Source organism: Euleptes europaea, chromosome 8 (assembly GCF_029931775.1).
Source record: "Euleptes europaea isolate rEulEur1 chromosome 8, rEulEur1.hap1, whole genome shotgun sequence".
Lineage (NCBI taxonomy): Eukaryota > Metazoa > Chordata > Lepidosauria > Squamata > Sphaerodactylidae > Euleptes > Euleptes europaea.
The window spans coordinates 53,822,411-53,830,152 of record NC_079319.1 but is presented as its reverse complement, the minus strand read 5'-3'; positions in this window follow the sequence as shown (position 1 = coordinate 53,830,152).

The following is a 7,742-nucleotide window of genomic DNA, read 5'->3' as shown; positions in this document are numbered from 1 at the left end:
CCTGACGTTTTGCCAGCAGCTGTGGCCGGCATCTTCAGAGGAGTAACACTGAAGGACAGTGTCTCTGTCCTTCAGACACTGTCCTTCAGTGTTACTCCTCTGAAGATGCCTGCCACAGCTGCTGGCGAAACGTCAGGAAAGAAAATACCAAAACCACAGTTACACAGCCCGGATAACCTACGAGAACCAATGAACTCTGACCGTGAAAGCCTTCTACAATATTTTGAGTTTTAATTGTTTAAATGATGTGTTTTTGATTTGTTTTAATGGTTTTTAAGACATGTTTTTATTATGTACTTTTAAAATGTGTAAGGAGCCTTGATGGCCCTGATGAAGGCAGAAAGATGGGGTATAAAGTTTGTAAATAAATGAAATTAGTTTGTAAATGTGAAATATTTCCTGCCAAAAATTAGGTATTTCAAGTGTATGCCAGCCATAAGTTCTCACTTAACATAAAGCCAGTATGGGGCACTTTTTTGAATTTTTTGTTTTTGTTTTTTACATCTGTAAGTGTACTGGATCTAAAAGTGTTGCATTAAAAACACGTGGAGCAATACCTAATGCTGTGTAGATCTGAGTCATCTTAAGGTACCTATTGACAAGCTCACCCTATTAAGTTTCAGAATTCTGATATGGGTTTTGCATAAATATTTTACATAGGTTTACTATCCATCATGAATATATGGAAAAGCTATAACGCCAAAGAGACCGGCAGGCTCTGTGTGGGAAATGCTAATTCATTTGACTTGAAAGAAAGAATGCATATTTGTATGGTTTAAACGTCTGTCTTAAAGGCTGTCTCCGTTCACAAGAAAAAGGCCTAGAAACACTGGCCGCATACATATCTCTAGGATATAGGAAAGGTTGTGATGTAGTCTTCAATGTTATTGGTAACAATGAAGCGACTATGCATTACTTGTTGCCATGGGATACAGACTTTTGACTGACCAAAGATATAAAGGTGACCTGGAGACGTGTTTTACATGCTCTTCAGTTTTCAAAACGTGTTTGCTTACCAGAACTGCTTGAAATATATATCACCGTGAGAATACGAATTCTTATGACAATTGAAGCAAACAAGGAATGTTGGTTCAAGGCTGAAGTGCTTCAGTCCACCAAGACGAATCAAGTGATGCATCAACAGTCTTCAGCGCTCTGCCACTGTCAGCTAGGGGATATTACCAACCAAGCACAGTACAGGGCATGTTTAGTCCCAGGGAAACATGCATGAGTCTTGGGAAATGGGAGCATCATTCCTTCAGGGTTTAATTCTATTTAGTAATAATAAAAAAGAACTATATAATAATGTAGGATCGTGGCACAGAGTGGTAAGCTGCAGTACTGCAGTCCAAGCTCTGTTCAAGACCTGAATTTGATCCCAACAGAAGTCGGTTTTAGGTTGCCGACTCAGCCTTCCATCCTTCTGAGGTTGGTAAAATGAATACCCAGCTTGCTGGGGGTAAAGTGTAGATGACTGGGGAAGGGAATGGCAAACCACCCCGTAAACATAGTCTGCCTAGTAAACGTCGGGATGTCATGTCACCCCATGGGCCAGGAATGACCTGGTGCTTGCACCTTTACCTTTAGGATCATATAGCACTTTCCCTAAGTACTCAGAAAGCACTTAGAACAAATAGTCCTTTACTGGGTTTCTCATATTGTTGGATGAGCCTTCCTTGTTAGTCAAATTTCCCAGAAGCGATAGAATACTGCACAGATAGTGCCTTTCTCCCCTATCAGCCAAGACCTGGATGGACTGAATGCTTCCTGGCAGTGACCTTCACAGATTCAAACTGGATTTAGTTTGGAAAGGAGGAAATTCAAAAAGAGTGGCTGCTTTGAGTTTACATTTCTCTATTCATGTCGTTCTACAGTGTGGTGTAGTGGTTAAGAGCGGTGGTTAGGAGCAGTGGACTCTAATCTGGTGAACCAGGTTGATTTCCCCACTCCTACACATGAAGCCAACTGGGTGGCCTTGGGCTCTCTTAGAGCTCTCTCAGCCCCACCTACCTCACAGGGGTGTCTGTTGTGGGGAGGGGAAGGGAGTGTGATTGTATAATCCAGTTTGATTTTTCCTTAAGTGGTAGACAAAGTAGGCATATAAAAACCAACTCTTCTTTTTCTAAAGGCAGTAAGAATTATTACTACCCAAATCCACAGATCCTTGTGTGTCACAGCAGGTTATATGCACATAGCTGCCTGCGCATTTACCTGTGGAACAGATAATTGGATTCCAAATCTCAAAGAATGCATGAATTCAGAACACGGAAGAAAAACTGACTTAGAGAGTCACAAAGTTGTATCAGAATTATAGATGCTGCAAATTTCACATAAACATGTTCTGCTGTTATTACACCATTTTCAACATTTGTTGCAATCAGCCATTTTCCAGATGTATTCAGTTCAGTGCTGAATGTCTTAAACAACTGCCAAACAAAACGGCACTAGGCTTTTCAAAGCTGTGTAAGTTTGAAAAAGCTGCTGATCCAGCCACTAACACTGCTAAGAACTGCTTTTATGGATACCTGTTAGGATCTGAAACTCACTTAATTAATCTGCTACCATTCAGGGCGATGAATCTTGGTTTTGGCTTATTGATAATAAAGGTTAATCACACACAAAAATACCATAGAGTCGTTTTCTTAATCAAATTAATTCTTTACTAACTAATCTCAAGGGTAGGGTACATGGATTAAACAATAAACATCCTACATCTCTAAGTTTCCTAGACTTGCTAAACTCCTTTAGCAGTTACTACGCTTACTCACGAGTAGCCATTCTCACAAGGAGAATGTGCTCCTCCATGCTTGCAGGTTGGTAACTTACAAGTAACTGGGCTACAGTTTCTCTTTCAAACAAAGGATATACCAAAGCAGTAAAATGCAGATTACTTTGCCTACGTGACCATATGACATGGAAGCAATGGCGATCTGCTCTTCCTGACCATTTGGCTAATTAACCCTTTGACTGTCTGACATGTAACGAATCTCGCTATCTAAGACCCAACAAATCCCCTTTTCGAGGTTCAGTTACATTCAGACATGCAAACATAATTCATCACATTTATTAACACATCATATCATATCAATAAGTCCCCTTTGTTTCTTGTCTTTCACTGAGTTAATCTTGAGTTGAAGATTTCTTCCTTGTCTTGCTTGACTTGCGTTCTTGCACTTTTCTTTGCTTGAGAAATTCCAGTATTTTGTCTCTTTCCATATCAAAACAGTGTCTTTCTTCAAAGAGTTTGGATCCTGCTGATTTCTCCAGTTGTTCAGCAATTTTCTTTGCATTTGACTCAGTATCACAGCAAATTAAAACATTGTCCATTATTATTAAAATGTATTGCAATAGGCCATTTTCCTTTCTGCTGAGTAGACATTTCTCTTTATTTCCCCTTTTGAAGCCTTGCTTCTGTAGTTGTGAAGTAAGCTTTTGGCTATCTGTAACAGTAAACATCATCACTGTCATTTTCTTTGAAGTGGCAATGTTTAAAAGAATGTTTATCGCTGTAAGTTGTTGCAGTGATTTCTTCTCCCCACTGAGAAACTTTTGCTCTTTGTTCTCCCAGCTTGAGAAGTTACTTTTCACTTCAGAATGGTTTAAGGTGGTTGAAACCTTTACATCTCCATCAGCTTCAGGACTTCCCTCTTCTGATGCTGTATCCTGTAGACACTTTGCTGCACCAGGCGGCCTAAGCTCCCATGCTGAGGATGTAACCGGCTCGGTTTCCCTTCTTCCAACCTTTGCATCACTCATTCTCTCAGTTGCATTCATCTCGTTTACAATGGAAATTTCCTTTCCCCTTTTGTCTCCCGAGATGCTAACATTTCCTTCATCAGTAGATGGCGCTAGAGGTTCTGTTGAATCACTCTGCACATGCTCTGATGCTTCAATACAAATTTCACATTGCTCATAACTCTTCACACAGTCCTTTACTGGCAAGCCAAACTCATGTAGTTGCTGCCTCACAGACTCCATATTTCTGTGTTTCAATTTCAAATGCCAGAAATACACACAATCCTCATGTTTGCAATTCTCAGTATTTAAACCTTTAATCTCCTTATTGCAGTCAACAAAGCATTCCTTTTCATCAATAACAGCATTTTCCTTTGCACAAAGTCCATTGTCTTTCTCACACTGATACAGTTCATCAGAATTAACACTGTCCTCAGTATAATCCACAATCTGGTCTGCAACGTTCTCCAAGTAGTAATGAGAACCTTCTGACAAAACTTCATATTCCCTTGCTTGAGAATCAAACAAATAGCAACCGTTCTCATTTATTGTCACTTGGAACTTAGCATTTGCTAGCCTTTTCACAGACAGTAAACAATGTTCAGATTTTTGCATATAAAGTACATTCTGTAGTCTTAATCCCATTACATTTCCACAGAGAGACTGGATAGAAACAGAAATTTGTCCTTTCCGGGTGCATATTTGTCTCTCCCCATTGGCCATTATGAACGTTTCAGCACATGGTTCCAAATAATCAAAGGCTTCCATGATCCCACATGTATGGTTACTTGACCCTGAATCTAAAAGCAATTTTTGTACACGCTTTGGGTCATCTTTTATTGGTAAAATGTGAGTTGATTGATCTTTTAGCAAAAGCGTAGCGATCTGATCTGGTCTCTTGGGCTTGCTATAGCCTTGACTTCCTGTTGTGGCTGAATCTGGTCTTTGTCTAAAATTCGCGGGCTTTTCCCCCGGAGAGGGGGGTTTTCCCCCTTTTGATTCCCTCTGCTTGCATTGATACGATTTATGGCCAAATTTGCGACAGGTGAAACATTGGAACTTTTTCTCATGCACATGCAATACCTGTATTCCATTAGACAGTTCATTTTCGCGTGCTCTGTCTGTTTCAAATTCTTTCAAGGCTGTGATCAGCTTATTAAGGGTTAAATCCTCTCTGGCTAGCAGGTTTCGCTTCTCTGCATTAAAGCGTGGGTGGAGACTGGCAATGAATATTGTTAAAAAATCTTCTGAGCTCACTTCCCCTCCTGCAAATTTCACCTCTGATTCCAAATCTTGCATATGCTTTAAATGTTGTAAGAGAGTTACATTTTCAGGCATCTTATATGAGAGTAGATTCGCCTTGAGGCTCATCCTCTGACCTCTGGACAAAACACCATACTTTTCATTGAGTGCTTTCATCATATCTTTCGTTGAATTACTATTTAAAATGATGGATGACTCTGTTGGTGATATTGCTCCCACCAGAAGGCACATCCCCTGGGCATCAGCTTTATCAAAGGCATTAAACTTATCTCTGTCAGTCTCATCTGGGGGATCTTCATTTAGTACGTGTTTAATCCCCAGTGCCTTAAATGCTAATTCGACAGATCTTTTCCATATTGGGAAGGATGACTGACTTATGTGGGGAATTATTACTGATTGGATCCCTTTCCCATTTACACTCACGGCTCCTGCGTTTGTGCTCGATGTTACTGGCGTGGCTGCCCGGTTCGCGTCCTCTCCCATTCTTGCAGCTTGTCGCTCTCCTCCTCCAGTTCACAGGCGTGAGGGTTGAGTTTTCCTGTCGTCCCCACAGACTCGGCTGCTCGGCTTCTTTACAGGAATTCCCTCAGGCGTCTGTAAGGTCCTTTGTATTCCTCAGTTCCCCGATGGGACACGATTCAAAAATCAAAAATTGTTCTGTGTGACTTTATATCAATAGCCAAGAATAAACCATCCACTCTGCTACCACTTGTTAGGATCTGAAACTCACTTAATTAATCTGCTACCATTCAGGGCGATGAATCTTGGTTTTGGCTTATTGATAATAAAGGTTAATCACACACAAAAATACCATAGAGTCGTTTTCTTAATCAAATTAATTCTTTACTAACTAATCTCAAGGGTAGGGTACATGGATTAAACAATAAACATCCTACATCTCTAAGTTTCCTAGACTTGCTAAACTCCTTTAGCAGTTACTACGCTTACTCACGAGTAGCCATTCTCACAAGGAGAATGTGCTCCTCCATGCTTGCAGGTTGGTAACTTACAAGTAACTGGGCTACAGTTTCTCTTTCAAACAAAGGATATACCAAAGCAGTAAAATGCAGATTACTTTGCCTACGTGACCATATGACATGGAAGCAATGGCGATCTGCTCTTCCTGACCATTTGGCTAATTAACCCTTTGACTGTCTGACATGTAACGAATCTCGCTATCTAAGACCCAACAATACCAAATGATAAGATTAAAAAAACAGCATTTATTTATGACTGATTTATATGATTTGTGAAGTATTTCAACGTCTACATAAACCATTGCCTGCTAACACGTCAATGGTAGTAGAATGATTACGCTTTGTGAGAATGTACATGTGCAACAAGCTGATTGCTCTGTGCTTTACGGTTAGGAATGTTCCGGCAACTCACCAAACAGCCACAACCAGGTAGTGAACAGCCCATCAAAAAACTGGCTACCCCACTATTACTGGCCGTGTTGGTAACGGATGTGTGGTAACGGATGTGTGGAATCAATATTGTGAAGCCCAAAAACAGACAGACAAATCTGTTGAAAACATGGGGATACCAAGACAGTATCAATAATTTGTATATTGCAGCACACAAGGGACTTTTTGATGCATGTTGGGGCAAGACAATGAAAATCCTTTATAGCTTTTTAATGTCAAAGGCACAGTGCTGATTGCTCTGTTACTATTTCCTGGTATGCATGCCATTTTAGCTGCAGAAGCGTGTACAGGCACTGGAGCAGAAGAAGTAGCACCATCACTAGCTGGAAATTGTACCAATAGAATAAAATCTGACCAAATATACTAATACTATTGATTTAAAAAGCATTTCTGATTGAAAGAGACATAAAAGTAAATTTTCTGATCACGGTCCTGTGGCTTGTTTTATTGTTAAGTGGAACACTGGGGGGGGGGGGGGGAAGAGAGACAGCGTGATCCTAAGCAGACTTAAGAGCATTGGAGTCAGAAACGTGTCATTCTGTGAAGGACTGTGCAGTTTGTAATATAAGGCTGGTACATTGTTGTAGCTATAAGCACCAAGATCTTCAAGGCATATAGCAGCTCTTGTAAGAGTCTAATGCATCTTTTTAGCAGGCTGAAATCCATTACTATATGATTCAAAGAGGGAATGAAAATATCAGCATGAAGGGAACTGAGAATCTCTTTTGGGGGGGGAATGATTTCTGCATCTGGTGGCTATTGAAGTGAGGAAGGCTTTCTATACTAATAACATTCCTTGTCTGTACCGAATAACAAGTGAAATCATAGCAGTGTGGTTTGCTCTTCATCATTAATAGTAAGTAGTAAACAGAATAATGTTCTGCTTGCACAGCTCAGGGAAGGGTTGCAAATGAGCTCTTTAACAATGAGACAGAATTCAGCGACCAAGGAAATTTGTCAAGTGAACAAACTGGAAGAGTGTGGTAAGTCTCCTCCATCGCTCATAAATCATCAGGCTCATTGGGGGCCAGCGTTCTCTGAACTTGTGTATTTCCAAGGCACCTGATTCATCCCGGCACCCCTACGGCTATTTTTTTCAGACAAAAGCACAAGAACCTGGATAGCAACTGTGTGTGAGAGAGAAAACCACGTAGCCACAATTCTTCACTCAGAAAACAAAAGGAAAATAGACCTGCATGACCTCAGCTGGCTCAGACCTGTCCCTTTCTTTTCTCCAAGCAACCCCTCCCATGGGCAGCAGACAGCTCCGTGTGAACTGAGCTGTACACAGACTGAGAGACTGCGGCAGTCACCCTC